The 24,645-nt window shown below is 36.4% G+C and overlaps 1 protein-coding gene and 1 non-coding gene across 2 annotated transcripts in view; both read left to right on the plus strand.

The window, feature by feature from the left end:
- LOC146529800 (U-scoloptoxin(01)-Er1a-like) overlaps positions 1 to 24,645 on the plus strand; it is a 100,388-nt gene that overhangs the window by 54,915 nt on the left and 20,828 nt on the right. The gene's annotated exons all lie outside the window — the stretch shown is intronic.
- On the plus strand, positions 3,068 to 3,139 carry TRNAC-GCA (transfer RNA cysteine (anticodon GCA)). Its single transcript has one exon. It is a non-coding gene; the product is annotated as a tRNA-Cys (tRNA).

A 24,645-nucleotide genomic window follows, 5' to 3' on the forward strand; every position in this document is an offset into this window, starting at 1 on the left:
CTTTAAATTACTGTTGTAATGAAATTCAAACGAAACAAGATTTTAGATCAAGTTTCTTTAATAATGTTGTGAGACACTTCTCTGTATAAATATGTATGAAGATGAAAGATATTTAGACATTAATAGTAATTAATATTTCCGATTCCGCGACGGTTGTGGGTTCAATTCTCAATTAGCGAAATGTTTATAATTCAGCTATATTCATTTTTCCGCTTTGGTAGATGAAGCGCGGCGTTGAGTTCCGACATTTAGTACCCAATGTCTCTTAAATGCTACTGAAAGTGGGGAACGGAGTATCTTTACACTATGTTCCCTCTGCCTAATCTACTATGCGGAAAAATGGGTGAAGGAGCTTTCTTTAAATATATTGATTTACACTTATCATGAACACACGCATCAGTATGATCTCACAAACAAAAAGAAAAGATCTGTGATTGACACGTTTTATGTCAACTAACTAGTAAAAATAAAAAAATATTCCTTCCCACGATGTTACAAAAACGACTATTCTACCATTTAACACTGTAACAAATTTCCACATAAACGAACCTCATTCGGTAGTAACGGCAATGAAAAATTCTCTCCAGACACCCGCGGTTCTTTATTTTTGCCGTCTCCCTACAATTTTACTTGCAAATATTTCGTCCTTTACGAATTTACTTGAAACGTCTAAATCAAATTTGTACAAATATTTGAGAATTACATTTGTGCCAGCTTATTTTCTGATTAACTTAACGACTCGACTGTCAATTATTCGTTGAAAGTGAAAGGTGAATTAATTTTTTTGTGCCTTTTTGGTATAATTTTGGACTTTTTTTTAAATAAAGGTAATGTTGAGTACCTTGTAGCTCATTTGACTCGCGTCTAGTTGATTTTTGACACAGCGAGCTCGAATTCGGGTTAAAAGAGCATTTATCTCTTACAATATTTTTTCCTTAGTCTGATTAGATAAGGTGTGATACTTGGATATCTCTATATTTAAGTTAACACTACAATAATGAAATAGTTGTGCAAACATTAATATAACACAAAGAAATGCGTTATTAATAAACAATAATTAAAAACTTAGAACCTCTAGAATGATAAGGTAATTGTTTTTGTAAAAAATGCCCTCATATTCGGCTATTTTTTGTTTAATATAAAAAAGTTAAAGAATAATCTCATAATTTTACACAAATTGAATTTGCAACAACTGTCATACTGAACAACCACTCCACAGTTAACGACAAAATCGCCAGCTTCTAGAACTAGAATGCAGAAGTAGAAATACGATTTTGTATCGGTGTCGGCTCTGAATAACCCATCACAAGACAATGCTTTGGGAAATTAGATTCGCGTCGCAGTCGGGGCACGTGTGTTGTCTTCACTGTCCGGCTTGTTAAAGGGTGACCACTTATACTGTGGAGCTATTGTTAGGAATTATATTTTTAAAATTTGTGCTGTCGTGTTGCAGTTGCTATTCAAATTTTTATTTAGGTTGTAATAATATATTTAGATTTATTGTTACTGCCTATATTTCCAATTCTATGGTATTTTTTTTAGCTCTTTTTACCTTCGCCATCCTGTGTAATACAGTAGAGTAGACAGTGTGAACTCTAATGTTAAGACACTCCAATTTCAATTCGCTTTATCTTGTTATCAGCGAGGCAAATAAAAATAACTTATTCTTCCGAGTGGAAATCGACCCGACAACCATAGTGCTTACAGTCGGACGCTGTACCGCTGAAATGAAAACAATTCATACCTCCATGTGAGAATAACAATTTCACAGCCATATATTTTATTTAGTCAATATAAGAAGGAAGAATATCATAAGAAAAAAAAGTCTTCAAGTCTTCTAATACTACATACCACCACCGTACATTACATTGGATATTTGCACTGGCGATTCGCAAGCTTAAACTAGCCGTCCACCTGCGCCGCCCGCCCGCCGCCCGCCGCCCGCCGCTCGCCGCCCGCTCTAGCTGGCTGCGACAAATTACGCGCTCCCGAGTGCTTAGACTAAAACGACATTAGCAACGAAGAGACGAGATGAAAGATAAATGTTTTGAAATTTTGTTCTATGAACATAAAGAAAGTTATAACTTGTAAAAACATGTCTTTCATAAAATAAGATCTAACTAAAAGTAAAGCACTGCAACTGCACTGCACTGCACTGCACTGCACTGCACTGCACTGCACTGCAAGGGAACCTAGTATTAAGACGTACGTTTATTATCGCAATAGTCATCGAACCCACAACCATTGTATTTAGAGTCAGACGCTCTCCAGAAGTGCTGTGAAGGCCACCAACTAGCATACGAGTATAAGTAATTAGCATGTAAATTATTATTATTTTAATTCCGCATTTTTGGGTTAGAGATAGGTAATCTAGAAAAAATGGATCAGTTTTTTATTTTTGTTTCTTATTTACTTAGTTCTTTAATTTTGCTTGTTTTGGGAGAACCAAGAGAAGATTTCTTGAAATTCTTAAAGAAACGAAACGAAAAATTAGATTTTCCATTCCACGTCTTGAAGTCCACATCTTAAAGTCCACAATTATGGGCGACGATAAGCCCATCATTATACGCAAAAATAATATATACAGACATGAGTATTTTCAGAAAAGCATTTGACATAACGATCTCCTTTAAGCGATGACAATTGAAACAGGCAGCCTGACGTAGCTGAGTCATGGAAACGCTTAGGTCTTGTATTACAAAGGAGCAACCCGACCGAATGCAGGATGTCGTTGCCTGACAAAGTGAGTTGAGGTGTTATATGCATATAACATATATGCAAAGTTGACAAGCGTTTCATTTTAATTTGTTGCCATTTTTTTTTATTTTCAGGTTTTCTTAAGTATGTAATGGTTGTGTATTAAATTTCCATTCAGGGAAATGTTTATTGATATTGATTTTATCGTAGGTATATAGCTAGCTGGTTGGATTATACATAAACAAATATATTTGAGATCAGTGGTAGTGCAAGGGTACAAGCGTGTGATTGGAAACGCGAATCGGTCTCAAAACTTTAATTCAATTGTATTTTAAAGTTATAAATTAATATAATAGAGAGCTCAGTCACAGGGGATATAGCTCAGTGGTAGAGCATTCGACTGCAGATCGAGAGGTCCCCGGTTCAAACCCGGGTGTCCCCTATATAATCTTTTTTGTAAAATTACAATTTATTTTTATTTAATTTGATATATAGTTTTTATTACAGTTTTAAAATTAAAAACAATATAAACATTTTAAATATATTTATATTATTGGATCCTTTTGAATTTAAACTCACGACCCTCACGTTTAATACTAAGTTATGACTACTGTACGCGACATTTTAGTTTCCACAACTGACCATTAAATGGAATAACCAAAGTATTTTATATTCAAATAAGTACTTTGTTCGAAAACGCCTTGAAAAATGTTATTATAAGATAGCATAATTTTATTATACAAAGTCTGAGAATCCTTACCGACGATAATACTTCGATAATCGCGAGTTTCGTATTCATAAAACGTTACAAATTCTTTTATGGGGAAACTTTAAAAATCTTTGTCTCACTTGGCTCCGCCGTTTTGAGCTGAAATATCTGTATTATGCAGCGTTTACTTTAAAATACTGTGTGACTAGATTTAGTATGTCTTTTATAGTTTGTCAGCTTCTATAATAGTGAAGTTAATAGTTTCTAGAAAATCCCCTTTCATTAATATTCCAATTTCGGAAAATACATCACAAACAGAAAGGGATGCAGCGTGTAAATACTCTTAAGCTTCTTTTTGACATCCACCCGAATTCGAAATATTACGTATTGATTAACAGAAGTCACAAAATATTAAATATTTCATTTTCGCGAGTGGAAATCGAACCCCAGATTTTAATGTCGCATTTGCAAACGCACGATTGTGCCCCTGCGCCAGGACCGGCCTAGTGCTATATATAAAATATAAAAACTAAGTGGGCATTAATATCAGTACAAAATTCTCAATGGACCTGAACGATTTACCGTTTTATCGCAGTTTATCGTATATAAATAAATTTAAAACGATTTACAGTCAAAAGTCTATTAACTTTAATATATAACTCAAGCACGTTATATAACCAAATTGTGTAAATATATTTTAATTTTAATGCAGTTTTGTTTAATGTTTTTTTCATATTTTTTACTTTGGTCAAAGGAAAATAACGTCGACACATACGTCGGACATTGCGCAGGTATCAGGCCAGTCGTGTCAAGGGGCACAAGCGTGTAACTGTAAACACGACAGGTTGTAGGTTCGATTCCCCCTCCAGGACACGAATGATTTAATATTTTCACTTCTTCTCTTTGGTGTCAAGGTAAAGCGCGACGTTGTTCCGCCTCATAATTCGCAATGTCTTCAAAATTCGACGGAAAGTGGGGAGTGAAGTGTTTTAACACTAAGTTGCCTCTGCATATCCTGCGACTTGAGGGATACAGCATGAAGCTGAAAAAAAATGTCAGACATTAATAAATGTATGGTTTACACTTATACGGACTATTTATAAGTGTAAGGAAATTGAATCCCACATGTCCACACGTTTATAATGTAACGCAATCAAAAACTTTTCAACTACACGAGACACTTAGACACAGCGGCTGATGTGACACTAATTATGGTCTCACAATAAATTTTGCAATTAGAGACCACTAGTGTTCTTACAGAAACACTTGATGTATACACTAAGCGTGTGTCTCTTAGTTTATTAATACTATGTTTTATTATCTGGAGGGAGAATGAAAGTGACTCATTCTCTCGAGTGGAACCCACAACCTTCGCGTTTACAGACAGACCGTGTCGCTGCACCAAGATAGCCTCGTAGCTAATTTATAAATTAATTATGTTTAAACGATATTTTTTTACCATAAAACACCTAATTATAATAAAAAACAATACCAATAATATATCCAATTGACAATTATGCACAATCTATCACGGAGATAGGCACCCACTGATTTATCATGTCGTTAACAATTTTAACTTTCAAATGAGCGAGGCCCGCCCGGGGCGCGTTGCAATGTGTTAGCTCGCGGCGTTGCACTCATTTAGCCCGTTATTATGTTTCCATTTCGCTCCGGTCACCAAACTGTTGCGAAAACACACTCACTTTCATGAAATTGCATTTTGATTTTGTGCGTTTTATGTGTGTGTCGTTTTGATATAAGTATGGAAAAGTAGTTACCTATTCCTTTCTCCACTCTCCGCCTATTTTACGAGATATCTACTGTTGAACAGCGTGTTGCTCAACGCTGAGTTTTCTCTCATTTCTAGAGCAAGGAAATCGAATATATACATGATCAGAGACAAAACTATATTAAGTATGAAGGTACTCAGCATGCAGTGCCTTGAGAATTCGGAACGGGGAATATCTTACGTCTTAATGGGAATGGAGTGTCTCTGCTCTACCCACCAGGATCAATACAGGATACAGCGTGAAGCTGAATGAGATTGAACCCATAAACATCATATTAAGTCAGAAATTAACCCACCATGCTACCACGGACGGAGCCATAGATAGATGTACGTTTAGAATATTTTCTAAGCACTTTACTAAATAAGACGCAACACTGTCTCGTTATTTTGAAGTTCATTATAAATTTCCGAAACGCGACACAAAAAGAGCAGTCAACTCTATCAAGTTACCGCCATATCGATTGTTCCACACTCTGTACCAAAAGGTTTGGGGAAATTTCATAAAAGTCCATTCATTTTTCAATTTTAAAGCCAGTGGAATATATTTTAGTGTCGTTCGCTTTCAACCTTTTCTATATTTGTAATTTAATTAAGTTTACTATTTCCGTCGACAAAGTGATACTAATTATGCGCAGTTCAAATTGAGTATATTTAAATCGTTACCTGAACGGATTTGGTTTAGTAAAGGCAGTTTATTATATCTTATCCTATATAGGAATTATATCTACAGGGAAGATATAGGAGACAGGAGAGTATATATTATATATTCATGTTATTATTATCTCAATTTATATTTTTAAAATATATGGGGGTGAGCAGGGCAAATTATATTTTGTCCCTAAGAAATCGCAAGCACTACATGGTTGTTTAAGAGGATATTCGTCGTGGTATACTCTATATTCATAAAATCTTTCTTCTCGAGAAATCAAAAGTAGAGAACGGAGCAAATAGTATGAAAATATTCTTCGACACAAAATAAAATAACATCAATACTACTTGCCCGGCCCAGAACACCTAGCCGTTTAGTTGCAACAGATTTTTAAAGGTAAGATTGCCAAAGCAACTCCACGGCAGCTCCAGTCCACTCGTTTGTATGAAACTTTCCACATATTATTTCCCGTTTACTTCTTTGCGGTAAACACGACTTGAATGGCTCTGACAGGTTATCTAGGAACCTATTAGGGGTATTTTTTTATAAAAAAGGTACGTCGCTTTTGTCTTTGACAATTTAATACATTTATTATATTTTAAATATTTTGTATGTTTACGATTTTACTACTAATTAAATTATATTTCTCAGTTTCCGTCCAATCTTTTACTAGAGCATACTAAACCTAATCTACAACTAAAGGGTACTATTAGACATATGTCGGCTTTACTAATATGACCAACCTTACCAATATCTCGTTACGATAAAAACGCAGTCTTAAGTTCCGCCAATCAACTACTTTTCGCTGGATTCTGGAGGCATTGCGAGTTGAGTGGCATAACTCAACGCCGCTCTTTGCCTCGTTACCAGAGCGAGTAAAATGAAAAATTAATTTCGTTTAACGAATATCGAATCCAACGCCTGTTGCGTTTACAGCCGCAATCTTGTGCCACGAATGGCATCTACTACTTTAATTTTTTTTTATTTATTAACCGTTAACTATACAATTTTTCTTACATTTTTGCCTGAGGGCGAACACGACGCTAACATCCCTTATTAATTAGATAGTTATGCCCTGGAGTCAATATTTACTATCAGATGGTTGTTTCTCTCTATTATAATCTTTCGAGACAATCAGACATGTAGGACCTTTAATTGGCATGTATTGGTTTGTTTATGGGAAATGTCAAATAAATTAATTACTAAATCCGGGATTTCTCATCCATCACGTTGAGTACTAGTTATGAGATGAAGCGGATATACCTACTAATATAGTTTTAATTTCAAGTTATAGTTTAGTTCACGTAAGGTTGAGGATATGGTCTATTCATTATGGTTGATTGATCTTCGTGGTAGGTTTTGTCTAGGTGTAGTATTCTAATTCAATTTGCGACTTACTGAATTAGGAAAGGAATTACTTAGCATTCCGTAGATTCATCGTGCGGGTGTTCATCGCGTTATTGAGTCTTGCGTCTCAAGTGTAAGTTTATATGTCTCCTTTGAATGCATATTAGTGCTTACCTTCAGTACCTCAGTTTTATCATTAATTGATGATGATCAACTGTCTAGTTGAGATCTTTAAGCGAACTATCTTTGACAATAGATAAATTTATAGATAGATTCTAGCTTCTTCTATTCCTGGTCAGTTCGTTGGTAAGTTTGAAGTACCGAGAAGTATCCGGTCTGGATTTTCAGGGATATGTACTGTTTCACATACGAGTCCTCGTTAAAGGTTTAATCAGTAGCTAACCGTGTATATACTGTAGGTTAATTAATACATATATAGCCATCGCATCCATTTTAGCTCGGCGATTGATTCCGTTATCAATATTCTCTATAGAAAATGTCATATAATACTATTATAGTTTTCTTTTCTTTCTTCTCTTATATTTTTAATAATATCAACTCTCTACATTATTCATCAACTACTTGAGTCACTTGAGTCAAACAACAAATCTATACGTTTAACACGAGAGCAATTGCGTAAGATAACTAAACTTTGGGACATGGCTCGTTCAGTATGGGTTGAATTAGTTACGCACACTTGGATCTATTTCTCGTAGCTAAGGCTCGAAATTGATTTCTCTAATTAATTTTCTGTCGCCATAATTTATTGTTGATGAATGTGGGTCTGATTCAGATGTTTGGGGCACTTCACAGTTATTGTTTGATATGATTAACGCTGTGGTATCAGTGATGCTTAGTGTAATATGTTATATTGATAGTGATAATACAACAACATTTAGTATTTTTTTTTTGGTTTAAATACGTTAAGCTTATAAAAATAATGAGATCTAGAATCCCATCTATAATGGATTATAAGCGCAACGGTTGTGGAATCGATTCTCACCTGCAGCAATGATTTTTTTCATTTCCTAATTCCTTTTCCAGAAGGAAAACAAACGCGACATAAATTTCCGCCACTCAACACGTAAAATCACAAGGGTAATTATGAAAAATATAAAAAAAAGTATAATAACTCGTATTGGACATATTTTATTTAAAATATTACAGTATCGTTTTAGTATTTACTACGTTTGATTACTATTTACTCTTAGTCTATCATATTCCTTTTTCTTAATTTCAAACTATATTCCTCATAAAGTAAACGGAGGGAACCTGGTAACCTAGACACTTCGTTCCCATTGGAAGTTACCAGGCTGCCTTTCAAGACATGTTACCAGGTTGCCACGCTTGTGCCGCTGCGCTATGACTATATATTCTTAAAAGTCATAAAAGAAAATAATAACTTACTTCACTTCATTCGAGTAATAACAGGCATTATGCCTACGAGAAAGGTGTTCAGAAAAAATTGTGCTTAAAATACGTCTACATTTTTATGTCTAAAAAAATTAAGAGTTTGGTGATATAATTTTTACGGCCATATCTAATAAAGGCACAGTAATAGAACCTACGCTAAAATCTTAAATAAATGTATGTGTATAAAAGAGTAACGCTTATAGAGTGAAAATGTTTAGTATCGAGTTAGACGAGTTTGTGACGAAGGTGATCATTTTTTTTTCCTTTGCACTTTTTCCGCATATAGCAGCAGGATAGACAGAACAAAACTTTATGTCAAAGTTTTCCGTCTTAATTAAAGAAACTGCATGTTTGTAAATATTGGGCTTTACTTTTCTTTTTTTTTTTTTCTCTTTTTTGCATGCATTCTTCTGTAATAATCAGCTTCACAGCAGGGTAGGCAGAGGGAATCGACGGTTAAGACACTTCATTCCCCATTTTCCGCTGAATTCTGAAGGCATTGCGTTTTGAGTGGCGGAACTTAACGCCACGCTTTATCTCGACACCAAAGCGAAGAAATAAAAAATGAAATATTTCATTTTTCACTTCCTCGAGGGCAAATCGAACCCACAGTCACACTTTGTGCCCCTGTACCACGACTGTCCTCATTCTTTATTTCATAATTATAACTTTAATCTCTTTTAAATCCCACTCATTCGTTAAAATGTAAAAGCACAAAATAGCTATGTTTATAATTAATCAAAACGTAGTGAAACAGGTGGTGGCAAAATAATTAAAATCGACGCAATGACGCAATGACAACGCAATCATGTTTAAATCTGCTATTGATTTTGTATTATTAACTGTACTGGGGTGATCAAGTTACTATGGATAGAACTATTAAGTTGTCATTTTAACATTGTAGTAGAATAATAATAGTAATTATAGAACGTCGTGGCTCAGGGGGATAAGCGCGTCGGTTGTGGATTCAATTCCTACTCGGGGGAATGAATTATTAATTTATTAATAGTTTAATATCTTAGCTCCGGTACCAAGGCAAAGCGAGTTGAGTTTCGTCTCTCAACGCGTAATGCTTCAAAAATTCAGCGGAAAGTGTTGAACGGAGTGTTTTAACACTAGGTTTTCTTTGCTTACCATGTTATATGCGGTATTCAGCGTGAAGCTTCATTTGGTTAATTTTACTAAATTTTTGAATTATATCATAATTTAGTAAAATTAAATTTAAAAATTAAGTATATACATATTTACACTTTATTTTTCTCTATTAATTAATAGTCAAAACTTTTTTATTGTTATCAAAATTGCAGTTGACTACACAATTTCACAGAAAAATGTAAAAATGCTTTTAATATTTTAGTTATATTCAATTATAAAGTGAAAACAAGTGCACGAATTTAAATTGAAATTGGCATTGTCCGAATTGTTCTATATAAAAGTCAATTATTTTAGCTCTTTGCTTTTATTTTTCATTTGTTCTATATCTTGACTTTAGGTTAAAAGCCACTCAATGTACGATATATCCTGAATTCTATAGCTTTTCTTTTCATTTTTTTTGCTTTTCTGTATCTGTAGCAGATAAAGCAATGAGGACCTGGGAACTTGGTGGTAAGACACTCCGTTTCCATTAAGATACTTTCCGCCGAATTCTGGAGGCATTATATAGGTTATGGGGATACCTACTAGTGAGAATCGCACTCTCATAATCTAGTGTCAAAACTCTCTGCTCTCCATTGTGCGCTCGAATTCAAGGCATTTTATATTGAGCAGTGGAACTCAACGCCTAAAAATTTTAGTGGAGGATCCACGCCCATTGGAAATAACGGAAATTTGTTACAAATTGCTTTAAGTTATCTTTAAGTTGCAACAAACGTACTAAAATTTCACCGTAGCGAATGTTCGTGTGGCGTTTGAACAGTTCACAGAGGCTCAGGTTCGAGTCTCGCTACCTTTAAATTCTTACATATCTCTAGAAATAAAATATTAAATTATATCAAATCCTTTATCTAACATGTACAGAAACTAAACAAGGATAAGTAACTTAATAAATAATATAAAGCTAGTCTCTTTTGAATTTATTTTCTCAAATTTACTATTCATAATCTAGTTAGCCCTAATAAATTCTCTTTATAACAAACTACGTATTTAACTTATATTATAAGTGATTTATTATTAAAACCACTTTACAATCTCTTAGCAGAAATTCAAAAATTTATAGCCAAGATAAATAACAGACACGTGAAGTTATTCGGAGTCCCATCTATTCAATTCGTAGGCGCAGTAGCACAGCGTGTGGCAGTAAAAGCGACTGAATGAAGTTTTTTTTTTCATCCTGTTAAAAAGACCAACGCAGCGTTAAGTTCCGCCACTCAACACGCAATGCCTTGAAGATTCACCGGAAAGTGGGTAAGGGATTGTCTTAGTATTAAGTTTCCTTTTCTTACCCTATTACTAATATACTGGAAATTACTAATATACTGCGTGAGCTAAAAGAAAAGTATTCAAATATAACGTATTCAAAGGTTTTTTCGCGGGTTATAAAGCGGGATCAAGCGGGGATTCACCGCACGACCGCCAGTTTCGCGGGATCCCCCGGGATTAATATTCCCGGGATGCTCGCCCATCATAATTCCGAAACATGCTATCAGCCCGCGCAAATCTTGGCTGGCGGCGTCGTCTACTGCATTTGCATGAGATGCGTGTCTCACTCCGCTTTTGGTTAATTTTAATGATAATAAACTTGTTTTATATGTACGTAGTTCGTTAATTATGCTATCAAAGTTAGTTTCGGAATATATTAGTTTTAGTACTTACTTGAGATAACTTTTTAACTGTTTAAGATATTGTGTTTATATGGTGTTTTACGGCATAAGGATACATTAGTTTACTTGAACGAACACATTTTAAACTTCGGCCGGCTAAAATAATTTTTTTGAATTAGAAATGAGTAAAATGGCAGTAAAAATATATATAAAGAAATACATAAAGAAATTCAATATAATTGAAAAGGAATTAAAAAACAAGATGAATGGACAAAAGGAGACTAAGAAATACAATGTCATCAATTTTTGAGCTATTAAATGTAACCTTTCACATATATATATATATATATACACAATATTTTTATTTTATTATTTTTTAGCTTTGCGTTATATCCCGCACATAGCAAGGTAGTTGAAGGAACTGGTAACCTAGGGTTAAGACAATTCAAATTTAGGCATTTTCGTTCATCGTTTTCCTTATATAATTGTTGGCTGTGAAATTTGTGTGTTCAGTGGCTCTACGTCACGCTTTGCCTCGTTACTTGAGCGAGAAATTTAAATATTAAATATTTCATTTCCTCGAGTGGGGATCGAACCCAACCCCAACCTGTCAAGTTTACAGTCGCCTTCATGTGCCTCTGCGCCACGACTGGTCATTTCCAACATTTCCCAAATTAAACTTGAGGTAGCATATTCTATCACGTACAAGTATTTATTTTGATTGCCCACTAAGCAGAAGAAAGGGACCAGGACGCAGTACGCACTCCCTGACCTTTGTCCTATAATGAAGTAGCTCCAATACCCTCGGGCGTCTTTGTCAACATATTACACCCCCGATTGTTTGGTGGTGCAATTGTAAAAGTTTCTTTTTAAGTTATAGAATTATTACATTTAACGTAGTCGTCGAAACTCTTATACTTTGTTTCAACTTGATGAGATGCTAACAAAATTAATAAGATTCAAATCCCACTTTTCTAAATAAGCATATTAAATAGTTACTATTAATTAGTGGTGAAAAGGCATTTGTTACTTACTGAAGAAATATTTTTCTTACTATGTACAATTTTCTTTTACTATATATTATTTCGATTTTTATACCTAATCATATTTGTCATACGATACAATTATAACTACCATCATACTATGAAAAAAAAAAAGCTATTCTATCATCATCATTCCGCTAAACGCTTATAACTTTACATAAAAATGTCATTGCGGTGCTAATTACGGGATACAGAATGAAGTGCTTTGATTGCAGGTGACCGAGATCATGTTACTTTGTGGTTCCCCCACCTTCCCCTTTGACACTAAACGATAGAACAAACGTTGATCATTGTTGACTTCATTGTGAACTACACAATGGAAAATACACGAGGGCCTCGGATGATTAAAGTAAATATGAGTTGTTATGTTTTGCTAGATAGATAGGTTTGTCTACTTTTGTAGTGATATTGTGTCGGGTTTAATGTATATGCTTGAAATAACTACGGTGTGGATTGGAATATTATGAGGGACAAAAATTATAATATAAAAATATTAAATATGTTTCCTTCTTTTGAGATCTAAAGATTTATAAGCCACTCTCAGTTCTGGGATCGATCTTGAGATTGCCGTAGACTTATGAGCTGTTAATATAGTCAAGTTTCACGCTGCACATAGGGTAGGGCAGGGTAGGCAGAGATCATTGCTTCCCGTCTTATTCAGCACCTAGAGGAGGTAGGGCCGGGTATATTAGAGGCTCAGTTCGGGTTCAGGGCCAATCGGTCAACCATTGATGCCCTGAACGCCCTGAAGACTCGGTCATTGGCCGCGACAACAGACGGCGATTTTCTCCTCGCTGTCTCGTTGGATGTGGTCAATGCCTTTAACAGTCTGCCGTTCGAGACGTTAAGAGAGGCTCTCCGGTACCATGGGGTGCCTCTCTATCTCCGGCGATTGTTGGACGACTACCTCCAAGACAGAGTAGTCGTATGGATTGGGGAAAATGGTCAGATCGGTTGACGAAGTGTCGGTTGCGGGGTTCCACAGGGGTCGGTGTTGGGCCCGTTGCTGTGGAATATCGGCTATGACTGGCTCTTGCGTGGTCGTCTTCCGACTAGGATGGGGGTCATTTGTTATGCGGATGACACTCTGGTCACGGCCCGAGGACGATCATATCAAGAAGTGGCACGCTTGGCGGAAGCCGGAACTCGCCTTGTCGTCGACCGCATCGAAGCGCTAGGTCTGAGGGTCTCGATGCCCAAAACAGAGGCTCTCCTATTCCATGGCCGGCGGAGGGGTCCCCCCCCGTAGGGCTACTCTGAACATCCAGGGTCAGGAGGTGGAGGTACGGACCCAGATGAAATATCTGGGTCTCACCCTAGACGGTCGATGGTCGTTCAAACCGCACTTCGCTCTGCTTGCACCAAAGCTTGTAAACTGCGCTGGAGCTCTTGGCAGGCTATTGCCGAATGTCGGAGGGCCGGACTCTTCATGCCGACGGCTTTATGTCGGTGTGTAGAGATCCATGGCATTGTACGGTGCACCTGTGTGGGCTGACGCTCTCACCGCTCACAATAAAACCCACTTGCGGAAAGCGCAGCGGGTTATAGCGGTGAAAGCTATTCGAGGTTACCGTACGGTGTCGTGGACGTCGGCTACACTCTTGGCGGGCGATCCGCCTTGGGAGCTGCAGGCGGAAGTGCTTGCTAAAGTCTACACTTTTCGAGCAAGTGAGCGGTCGCGAGGTGAGCAACCATCGGCAGAGGTTATCGCGCGGATCAGGAGAAGAGCGGACGAAGCCCTGATCCGACGTTGGAGAGAGGACCTGGGGTCGCCGGCGGCAGGCCTAGCGACAGTGGATTCAGTTCGCCCACACTTGGATCGCTGGGTTAAAAGGAGTTTTGGTGTCCTGACGTTCAGACTGGTGCAGGTTCTGACGGGGCACGGTTGTTTCGTTAAGTACCTGCATCAGATTGCACGTCGGGAGATGTCGCCGGTGTGTCACGAGTGTGATGCCTCCGTGGATTCGGCGCATCACACTCTGGCTGAATGCCCCGCTTGGGCCCCACAACGCCATGCCTTGATGGCGGCAGTGGGTAGAGACCTCTCACTGGCCAGTGTGGTAGGGACTATGCTGGACTGTGAGAGGAACTGGTCTGCAATGGTCTCCTTCTGCGAATCAGTAATCGCATTGAAGGCGGCCGCGGAGCGGGTGCGCGAGTCCAACTCGAACGCAGACTCGCTCCGCCGCCGTAGGCCAGGGGGTAGAAGAAGGCGGTATGCGCGTCTTCTACTCCCCCTACCCTAGAGGAGCTACCGCGGGAGGGTCAGATTGATCTTCCTGCAAGGTTATTGCGGATGCCCTAGGGCACCCTGAAAGCGATGATGGCCTGCAAAACGCGGGCCTTCCACCGAGGTTTCCGCTGGGTTTTAGTGGGTATGATCGGTCTCACCGGTGAGTCCCACAGTACCGCTCATCCGTAAGGCACACCTTCCGTATGGGCGGTCTGCGTAAATGCATTTCCCAGCGAAAAAAAAAAAAAAAAAGGGTAGGCAGAGATAACCTGAAACCTATTTTTAAGACACTCCGTTTCCATTAAGATATTATTATTTTTGCGTAATTTAGCTTACCACAATACTAAATATACTAAACCATAATTTACCAACGAAAACTATACATATTTCATGAAACATAAGGAAATGCTCAAATTCATTATTCATGGGCGGGCCACAACAATAGAACAGTGGGCCTAATCAAAGGAGGATTTTACAAATTCAATTTAATTGGGGTTCAAAGTGCTGGGGGTTATTGAATGAAGGTATCGTGCTCGCTGTGACCGAGATAGTTCTTACGAATTAATATTTAAACAAACTTCTGGTGAATGCTGCTAATTTAGAACGTGGCTTCGGGTTGCTTGTTTTGATGTATGCAGAACTGTACTGAGTGGAACTTTTGTACGTGATTTTGTTGAATTTATGTTTTCAGTGTATTTGATATGAGTGTAGGGTAGTTCGGGATTAGGACGTGATTAATTGAAGAGGCCGGGTTCAAATAAAACTAATTATATAGTCGAATCTGTCTGTGTCAGTCTGTGAGAACATATTTCATTAAAATCGTCAAGTGCCTCATATTTATATCTTACATTACACGGTATAACAAAGTTTCGCCATTCAACATTCACTATCCTGAATTTGGGCGAAATGCTAAAAACGTAGTGTCTTAACACTACGTTCTTTTAAATCAGGCTACTATAAGAAGGATTAAGCGCCATATACTCGTACATTAAACGTTCAAACAATTTCAGCAAACAAAAACCAAATCGATTATAAAATAGGCCATTATCAAAACCATCTCATGTTCAGCGAAGTGGGACCTCAGTCCTCAACCCAAAGTTACTCGCGTACCAGATGTTTTCAATTCGTTTCTGATTTAATTAAATAAAGTTTCATCGTGCGACAGAGGAGCGGCAACCATTAAATATTTTGTTTGTTATACCCCCTACAATTACAGCTTAGAATGTGACGTTTCAATTTCAGAGGTTGCCGAAAGTAATTTAGCGCTGGTTGATTTGAGACCGCGGACTTGAGGTATTCACAATTATCAGCCCTGACGTTTGCTTAACGCTGTGTTACTACTATATAGTGTTGTACTATAGAGGGTAGTTGGAAACTTTGAAATAGTTCGAGCAGCTTTGTGTAATTGGTTTATGTTTTGTGTATATTGATTGATATGTAAAGTGTTTTGTTATTCATGTTTGATTTAGTTCATAGTTAATTTGGAGAAAGTAATTTAAATGTTATAGAGACGGTTGTGGGTTCGATTCCCACTTGGAGAACGGAATTATTATCATTTCCTTGCTCTGGACAAAGCTCGGCGTTGAGCTTCGCTACTCACACAATGTCTTGAAAACTGAGCGGAAATTGGAAACAGAGTGTTTTAACACTAGGTTCCCCCTGTCTACTCTGGATAAAACGTAAAGCAAAGAAAAAAACATATTCAATACACCAAACCTACAAGTTTTACATTTTCTGTATCAAAACAACGTTAAAGCTGCCTGCAGTCTCCAGGTCCACAGACCCTGCATCGGTAAGTCGGTCAAGCATGTTGATTGCTGGCTCGGACATGTTTAAGCGGTCGTTCCAGTTGCTATAGGAACTCTACTATACTATAGTGTTTCGATTCCCACTCACAAGTACGTGGCCGCAGTATTTTAGTTTCCGTATTACGAAATAGTGTTGTAAGGTTTGTGTATTTCATAAGAGGTTTGTTGTTTGTTTTAATATGTTTCTGAGTTAGTTATGATTTGAAAGAATAAATACTTAAGAGCTTTGATTATTTTTATATGTGTTATATTTTACTTTTAGAATTTAAACAAGTTGTAATGAATGAAATTATTTATCTTTCTTATAAATAAATTCATTACAACTTTATTTATTTTTCGTAAACGTATATTTTGAGAAAGCGTATATAGATTTCGAAGAAAAACCATTTTAAAACGTATAACAGGTGCATATAACAATTTTTAACTCAACATAATAACATAAGTGCTTACAAAGAAAGAGACTTTGCCTTTAATTTATTTAATAAAACTGCATGCATATATCACAAAGTTAGTAAAAGTTTACGGTAAAGGAGCTGCATTTTTAACTTGTTCAAGTGCATAATTTCTGTTTGCAATTCATTTTGTGTTGCAAGATGAAGTGGAGCGCCTCGAGGCAACTTATGTCTCAGTGCTGTGTACTTTTCGAAGCAATCGTGTGGTATTATACAAATATTGCTATTTTAAACTATTTTAAAATGTATACAAATGTGTAATTGGGACCGTCGTAGCGCAGTGGCGCAGCACGATTGCGTTGGTTGTGGCTTCGATTTTTGGGAGAACGAATTATTCATTAATTTCTTCACTTTAACTAGATACCTTCTGTGTTGCGGGATGCGAGATACAGCTTGAAACTAAAAAATCTATAGAAAAAAGGCCTATCTAGCCTGCTATTGTGTAGGATTTTTAACAACGATTTGAAAAATATTCCATTTCATTTCTTTTTGTTCAGCATATGTAGATTGGTATAGGGAAATAACAAGCAATTGCTTTCATAGCCGTTTATACCGCCGAGTCTATTAGAATTCATCACGGTCTCGTGGCTTCTCTTGCAGTTTTAGAAGATTTTTAATATTTTTTTCCTACATATTTATTATATGTACCAATCAATCCTACTAGGTATATTAGTGATTGTTCTTCTAGTCTAGTGGTCTTGATCTTTAGTGCTAACGCTTAGGAGGTCGTGGGTTTATTAAATTGGCTGGACGGATTATGCGAGAAATATGAGTACACAATTTGAATGTTAATTTTTGCATTACAGTTTAGGTGATATCTTATTAGCCGGAAGCCATGCTAGCGTGACTGTAGGAATGAGGTGCGGGAAGACCTTAGACGGAAATAATTGTAATACAGAATAAAAAAAATATTATAGCTAAGTTCTTTATTAAAAGTGTTGCTTCATAAAGTTCTAAGTCGTAAGTAGCGTCTTAATGTTTATTACTAGAGACGTAACAGACGTAATGTCATACGACGCACTACACTCGTTGTAAGTGCAAACTAATGCTGAGGTACTTACAAAGTTATAAAATTAAAGTAGCATTTTATGTAAGGATTTTCTTTTCTAAATTGTTTTATTTTAGCTTCACGTTGTATCTCGCACATAGCAGAGGCAGAGAAAATTAGAGATCATAGTGTTAAGACACTCCTTTCTTATTAAGATATTTCCGTTATAAAATATCCCGAATATAAAATAAGACACTATGTTTTCCAATTACTGCCAAAGAAGAAAAGAAACGAAACGAAGACTACTGAATTCAACGTCGCGTTTTGTCTTCTTATTCTCTAGTAAGAGAACATTAAATAAAGTCATCCCTCCAACCGGGCATCGAACTCACAACCATGACATTTACAATCACACATTACATGACTACGCCATCCAAGAAATAGACAGAGCAAAACAAAAGAAAACAGCACAAAACATAAATTTGTTTCCACTCAATTTGAGTAATATTGCAGTAGCTAGAACGTCCCACCTTTTAAAATGGCTAGCTCTAAGTATCTTCATTTTTATTATAACGCCAGTTGCAACGCTCGTTACGGGCCGGCGCGCGGCGTCGCGCATTATGGGAGTTGCAAAGTGCAGAGGGACGGAGGGACGGGGGGACGGAGGGACGGAGGGACGGAGGGATGTTAGTGCACTATAATGATCACTTTATGTTAGAAATGGTAAAGTGGCCTAACATTTATATCTATAGTTGAAGATTCATATCCCATTTTAAGGAAAGGTTTTTTTTATTTAAAGGTGCTTCTTTGGTTTAGATTAGTGTGCATATGTGTGTGATATTCTTACATAGAATTGCAACTTAGTCGATTGTTTCTTGATAAATAGAATGGCTGAAAAATGGGACGTTTATTTTATTTCCTAGTAATATCCAATAATAACAGTAAGAGCTATAAAAGATAATTTGATTTTGATTTACAAATAATGAGCTTTCAGTTTTCCTTTTAGTCGCTATCTTTATAAGAATACTGTTGCTATAAGACTTCAATTTGTAAAAGTTTACAGAATTTTGTTCTAAGTTCTGAGCAGATTTTGATGAAATTTAGTATATGGATATTTGGATTACATAGATTTTAAACGACTACATCTATATAACAATAAATTATGCTTAATTTGAGGTAATTGTGGCACAGCGGCGCAACGTTTGACTATAAGCACGACTGGTGTGGGTTCGATTCTGATTCGGGGATATGAGTGTATTTTCATTCTCTCGTTCTGGTAACAAGACAAAGGGTGGCTGGGTAGTGATTCCCGCCACTCAAGATACAATGTGCCGAGAATTGGACGGTGTATGGAGAACAAAGAGATTTAACACTAGGCTCCCCTGACTACCCTGCCATATACGAGATAGACCGAGAAGTTAAAATATGTTTAATTTCTTATTTATTAAAATTTTTCCTAGTATATTTGATATATAAAGAAATCTACTTCCATACTCCGCACAGCAAATTCTTATAATATGGGTCGCATCTTCAATAAAGTGCAAAATAGTCAACTTTAAAGCCTATAATATAATGCAGGTGGGATCTTCGATTTTATTACGTCGTTATACTGCTCGTTACATTTTCTCGTGTCACATTACGCTGTGTGTTAGCCGTAGCCTTTATATTTCTATTTCTATGAAAATTTGATGCCTATTAGAGTCCTATATGTCTTTATTTGACATTTTAAAATTGTGCATCGCGTGTACATCATTGGTTATGAGTTCCATTCCCATTTGGAGAAATATTTTTTTATTTGACAGATTTTGTTAACAAAATAAAGGACGACTTTGAAAATTCTGGGCTGAAGGAACACCAAATTCCCTCAGCGTACCTATTTACGTCAGGCCTAGTGGTGGTGGAGGCAGTCCGCCCTCACACAGAGCGCTGGGTTAAAGGGGATTTTGGTGCCCTGAGGTTCAGGACTCAATCGAATCTCGCTGGTATGATACAAGTGTGATGTGTCTGTTGATTATGCGCATCACGTACAAGCCGAATGCCAGGCTTGGGTCCTACAACACCACGCCTTGACACGTATCGTATCGTGGCGCAGCAAGGCAACGTTTAAATAAGCGATAGTTGAGGGTTCAATTATTACTCGGAGGAATTATATATTTCTTTCATTTCGTCAAGTGGTTATCGAATTCGCAATAACCACCCTTACTGTCTTTACCACGTTACCCTCAAAATATAATACAAAATCCATACAACCCTCACATTCAAGATTTCCCAAGCAAACACGCTTAACTAGTGGCGTGCTCAAAGACCGTGTCATTATACAATTACTGCGGAGACACAGTCGCTAGTCGCTAGTCGCTGCCCATGTTTGTGCAATGGCAAGACGTTACCGAAGATTGCACTTCTTTGACTGTATGACAAAGATTATTTTTAGATTTTTTTGAAGGAACTTGAATGAGTTTTATATATATATTTTTTTCTTATTTTATGTTTTTGACGTGGTACGAGCGTATGTAGAGCATATTATCTATACGGTAGACGTAGACCATGTTGCCCCAATTAGTTCATCAGTTATAAATGTGGGGGGGAATCTCTATAGTACCTACTATATAATTCGCAATAATTTGTACACTAGCAAATCATCATGCCAGCTTTTTAGCAGAGAGGGGTGGTAGGCAGACGGAACCTGGAAACACTTTCTTCTGGAGTTTCCGTCCGAACTTGAGACATCGCGTGTAGAATAGTGGAAATCAACGCCGCGCTTGGTTTCAGCTGGAGAATTAAAATAAAATAATGATGATAGTGATGATCAAATATTAATTATTTAGCGGATCTATCGAATATGATGATACTCTTTGGTATCTAAACATTTCACGGGGCATGGAGCATGACGCCCAGCAATATTCCTTCTCAAACTTGAAGCTTTACAAATTTGCAATTACATTATAATTGTTCCTTAACACGAGGGTGTTGGGTTCAATTTCGTTTGCCACTTTCAGTTTTACTTTTGCAAGTTCACTTCAGTACTAGTTTGACATTTTCGAATTGATAACATCTTTGCTGTGCACGCGATTAGGTACTTCCATTACGTGTATAACGTATACGACTTTGCTAGTTTGGAGAAAAATACAGTTTTAGGGTTCCCTATGGTCCCTCAGAATTTAAATGTAGGATACCATTGCTCAATCGTTCATTTGTTTATTTGCAAAGAGTGAAGCTAGGGTTAAGACACTACGTTCCAATCACACTGGAAGAAAGTAAGTATTTCTAAGTAAGGATAGAGTTCTCAACCATCGAGTTTATAGTCACAGTCCTCTGCGTAGATGCATTCAGTGTTTTTTAGCGTCACGCTGTATCGCGTATAATTAGTTAAATTGAGAAGTGTTGAATCATTTATCATTCTGGAGGCGCTGTGTGTTGTGTGGCGGAACTCTACGCTGCACTTTCCCTCGTTACAAGAAATGAAAATATTAAATAATTCCTTTCTCTCTAGTGGGTTTAATTTACTCACAATCTGACGTGCTTACAGTCGCACGCTTGAGCCCTACCCACGGCTAGCCCCCATTGTTAATATAATAACATTCTCAATTTACTGTTCATTAATTAATAGATATTCTACTTACACAATATCGAACTTGTTTATCTTCTATCTTTTGTGGAATCCTAAAACAACATCTAGATTTCAGTCTAGGTTTATTTTGTAACCAACTTTATTCTATACATTTACGAAATCCACAGAAACGGCAACAGAACTTTTCTCATTAGAATCAAGCTTATAATTTATGTTTTACTCAGTAACCCTGCGGCGTTACGTAAATATTGTAAAATTTATAGCTTCAAAAATTAATATAAATGCTATTTAATTATACACTCTGAGTTTTAACAGTGGTGGAACTTTTGTAATATTTAATATTTTGGTCTAGATTAACTGTAGACGCAATTAACGTCTTAATTTTCATATAATTAGATAGTTTTCATTTTTTTTATAGCTTCTCGCTTTATCCCGCACGTAGTAGAGTAGGTAGAGTGAACCTAGTGACCTAGTGTTAAGATACTTCGTTCTCCATTACCTAAAACACTCCGTTCCCCACTTTTCGCCAAATTCTGGAGATATCGCATGCTATTCTGGTGGCTAGAAAACGAAAACATTAATTTTCTTCTCTCATTTGAAAATCGAACCCACAATTGTCGCGTTTTCTGTTGCACATTTGCTCTCCTGCCAGGATAGTCTCAAGTTAGATAGTTATATGTATAAATTTGTTTTTTATACTACTCTCGATGAACAACCATCAAATGCTCCACTGTCCTCTATTTACCTATTTCATTTTACTTTGTCTATCCGAAGAAAAATATTCTTAATTAAATACAAATATTCTACGAGTTATATCTGAATTAACCCAGTGTTTTTTAGCTGCATCTCACATATAGCAGAGTAGGCAGAGGGAACCTACTGTTACGGCATTTCGTTCTAGATGCACTATCTCATTTTTTACACAATAATTTTATATTAATAAAAAAAATAAAAAATCTTTTTTCAAAGTGATAATGACTATAGTACAACACTAAGCGTCCCTTCTATTTTCTCTCAATATACAATTTTGTTTCAATTTTAATAGAGGCTGTCATCACCGGGCTATTTGCGAAGCTTCCATAATGACTTCACTGTTAACTGTATATATTTTATTCAAGCGGAATTGAACCTTGTACCCACGTAACAGGGTTAAAAATACGTGGATTTACATTAATTTGTAATTTCAAAATGCACGCTAAAGTGCAATAGTAACGTTCGAAGTAAAATTTTGACAATTTGCTTGTAGCGTCCGTTGCGGTCGTTTATTTAATTCATTTTATATTAGGAATTAACTTTTTTTTTATTTTTAGCTTTATATTGTATATATGTAGGTATATAGCAAAATAGACAGAGGGAACAAGTTGAGAGACGGTTAAGACATGGTTCCCCACATCCTACCCAGTTTTCGAGACATTATCTGTTGAGTAACGGAACTTAACTCAGATGCTGTCACCGTAACGCCACGACGGGCTTATCTTACTAAGTTAACAACTCCTTAAAGTATTTCATTTTCTCGAGTGGGGATAGAACCCAGAACCTATTGTGCTTACAATTGTAGACTAATAGCCGCGACGTGGCTCCTACGCCATGAATGGCCTCTGGTAATTTTTTTATTTGTTATTTCGGACGGTCGTGTAACGAAAAATGTTAAACTGTGCTTTTGTCAAATTGTAATATTTGTATTTTTTCCCCTTTTTTTTCTATGTGTTACATAGAAAAGTGTTCCTTCTCATTTATAAAATAGGCACAGAGAAATGAGTGATAAAACATTCCGTTCTCATCGCGAATAGGTACGAGGCATCATTACAAGTTATATATTTTTATTTGTTTCGGTAAAAAAATATAAACATTCTTTCGAGCAAGAATCAAATCTATTGTTAAGTTAAGTGTACAGACACTTCTCTGCGCTATAACTGTATAAGAATTTTTTTTCTCTCAAATCCATCTAGTCTTTTGTAAAAAGCAGTTTTGTTAAAAGTACTGGAATTCGAAAAATTCAATTTCCTTTCTGTAAATTTAGTATAGAGTGTAAGAAATAACCGGTACCCAGTCGTAGCTATCCCTCGGGATACGGGAAGAATGTAAAACATAGAGAATGGAGTAAAATTATATGTACTCCTGTCGGAATATGTCTGGTGTGTTTTATAGTGTACGATATGTCGTAACGAAAAAAAAAATCCTATTAAGTGACGAAATGTACAGGTTGCCCGCTGTTGGCTACTGTAACAAATAATTTTGATCATAGCCTAAATTAAAAATTCTGGACAAAATTTTGGGTTTTATTTAGTTCTACGTTATGTTGGAGATCCCATATACGCAGGGCAGGTAGAAGGTACCTGGGACCTTAGTGTACAGACACTCTGCTCCCATTAGAAACTTCCATTCCTTAAATTCTATATATATTGTTAGAAATAATCAAATAATGACCATAGAGGTTATATAAGAACGACTCGAATTACTGGCTGGCACTTTTATGGGCTGTCAACGACGACCGAAAGAAAAGGATCGCTAACGTCACTGCCCGATGGATTCTTTAGAACCAGATATTGTTATTAGACTGCTAGATAATTCCCTTTGGTTGTTTAATAATTATTTGAAGCCTTGTTTTAATTCATTACCTTTCCCACTTTATTTAATATTTTCAATAGTTTCTAACAATATATATATTCTTTCGCCCAATTTTGGAGGTATTGCATTTTGAGTAGAGAAACTCAGTGCCGCGTTTTGTCTCTATACAAGAGCGAGGAAATTATTCAATATTTCATATTTTCAAGTGAGAAACGAACCCACAACGCCATAATGTGCCAAGTTAACTTTTCAATGGTTAAAAATATGATTACAATATTTATTTGTATAAAATATTATCTTTTCAAAATTCACATAAAAACCTATAATTATCACACGAACAATTTATACGACTATAATTAGTACTAAGTAATAATTCGAAGTAGTTGAAGCGTTACGTTGTAACACCTGTCAAAGAAGTTATAAGGAATGGCGTGGACGTGCGGTTACTGCTTTAGACACGAAGACATCGTGCACACCCAGTACCTACTAGCTAAATGATAAATTATAATTATGAAAGTTTTATGTGAATAAATAATATTATAGTTTAGAGGAGTTGTGCCGAAAAAATTGTGCAATAAATTAAAAAAAAATAGTATATTTTTTTTTCTATTTAAAATATTAT

This window comes from Heliconius melpomene, chromosome 17 (genome assembly GCF_056956725.1).
Source record: "Heliconius melpomene rosina isolate 202511_hmr_F chromosome 17, ASM5695672v1, whole genome shotgun sequence".
Taxonomy (NCBI): domain Eukaryota; kingdom Metazoa; phylum Arthropoda; class Insecta; order Lepidoptera; family Nymphalidae; genus Heliconius; species Heliconius melpomene.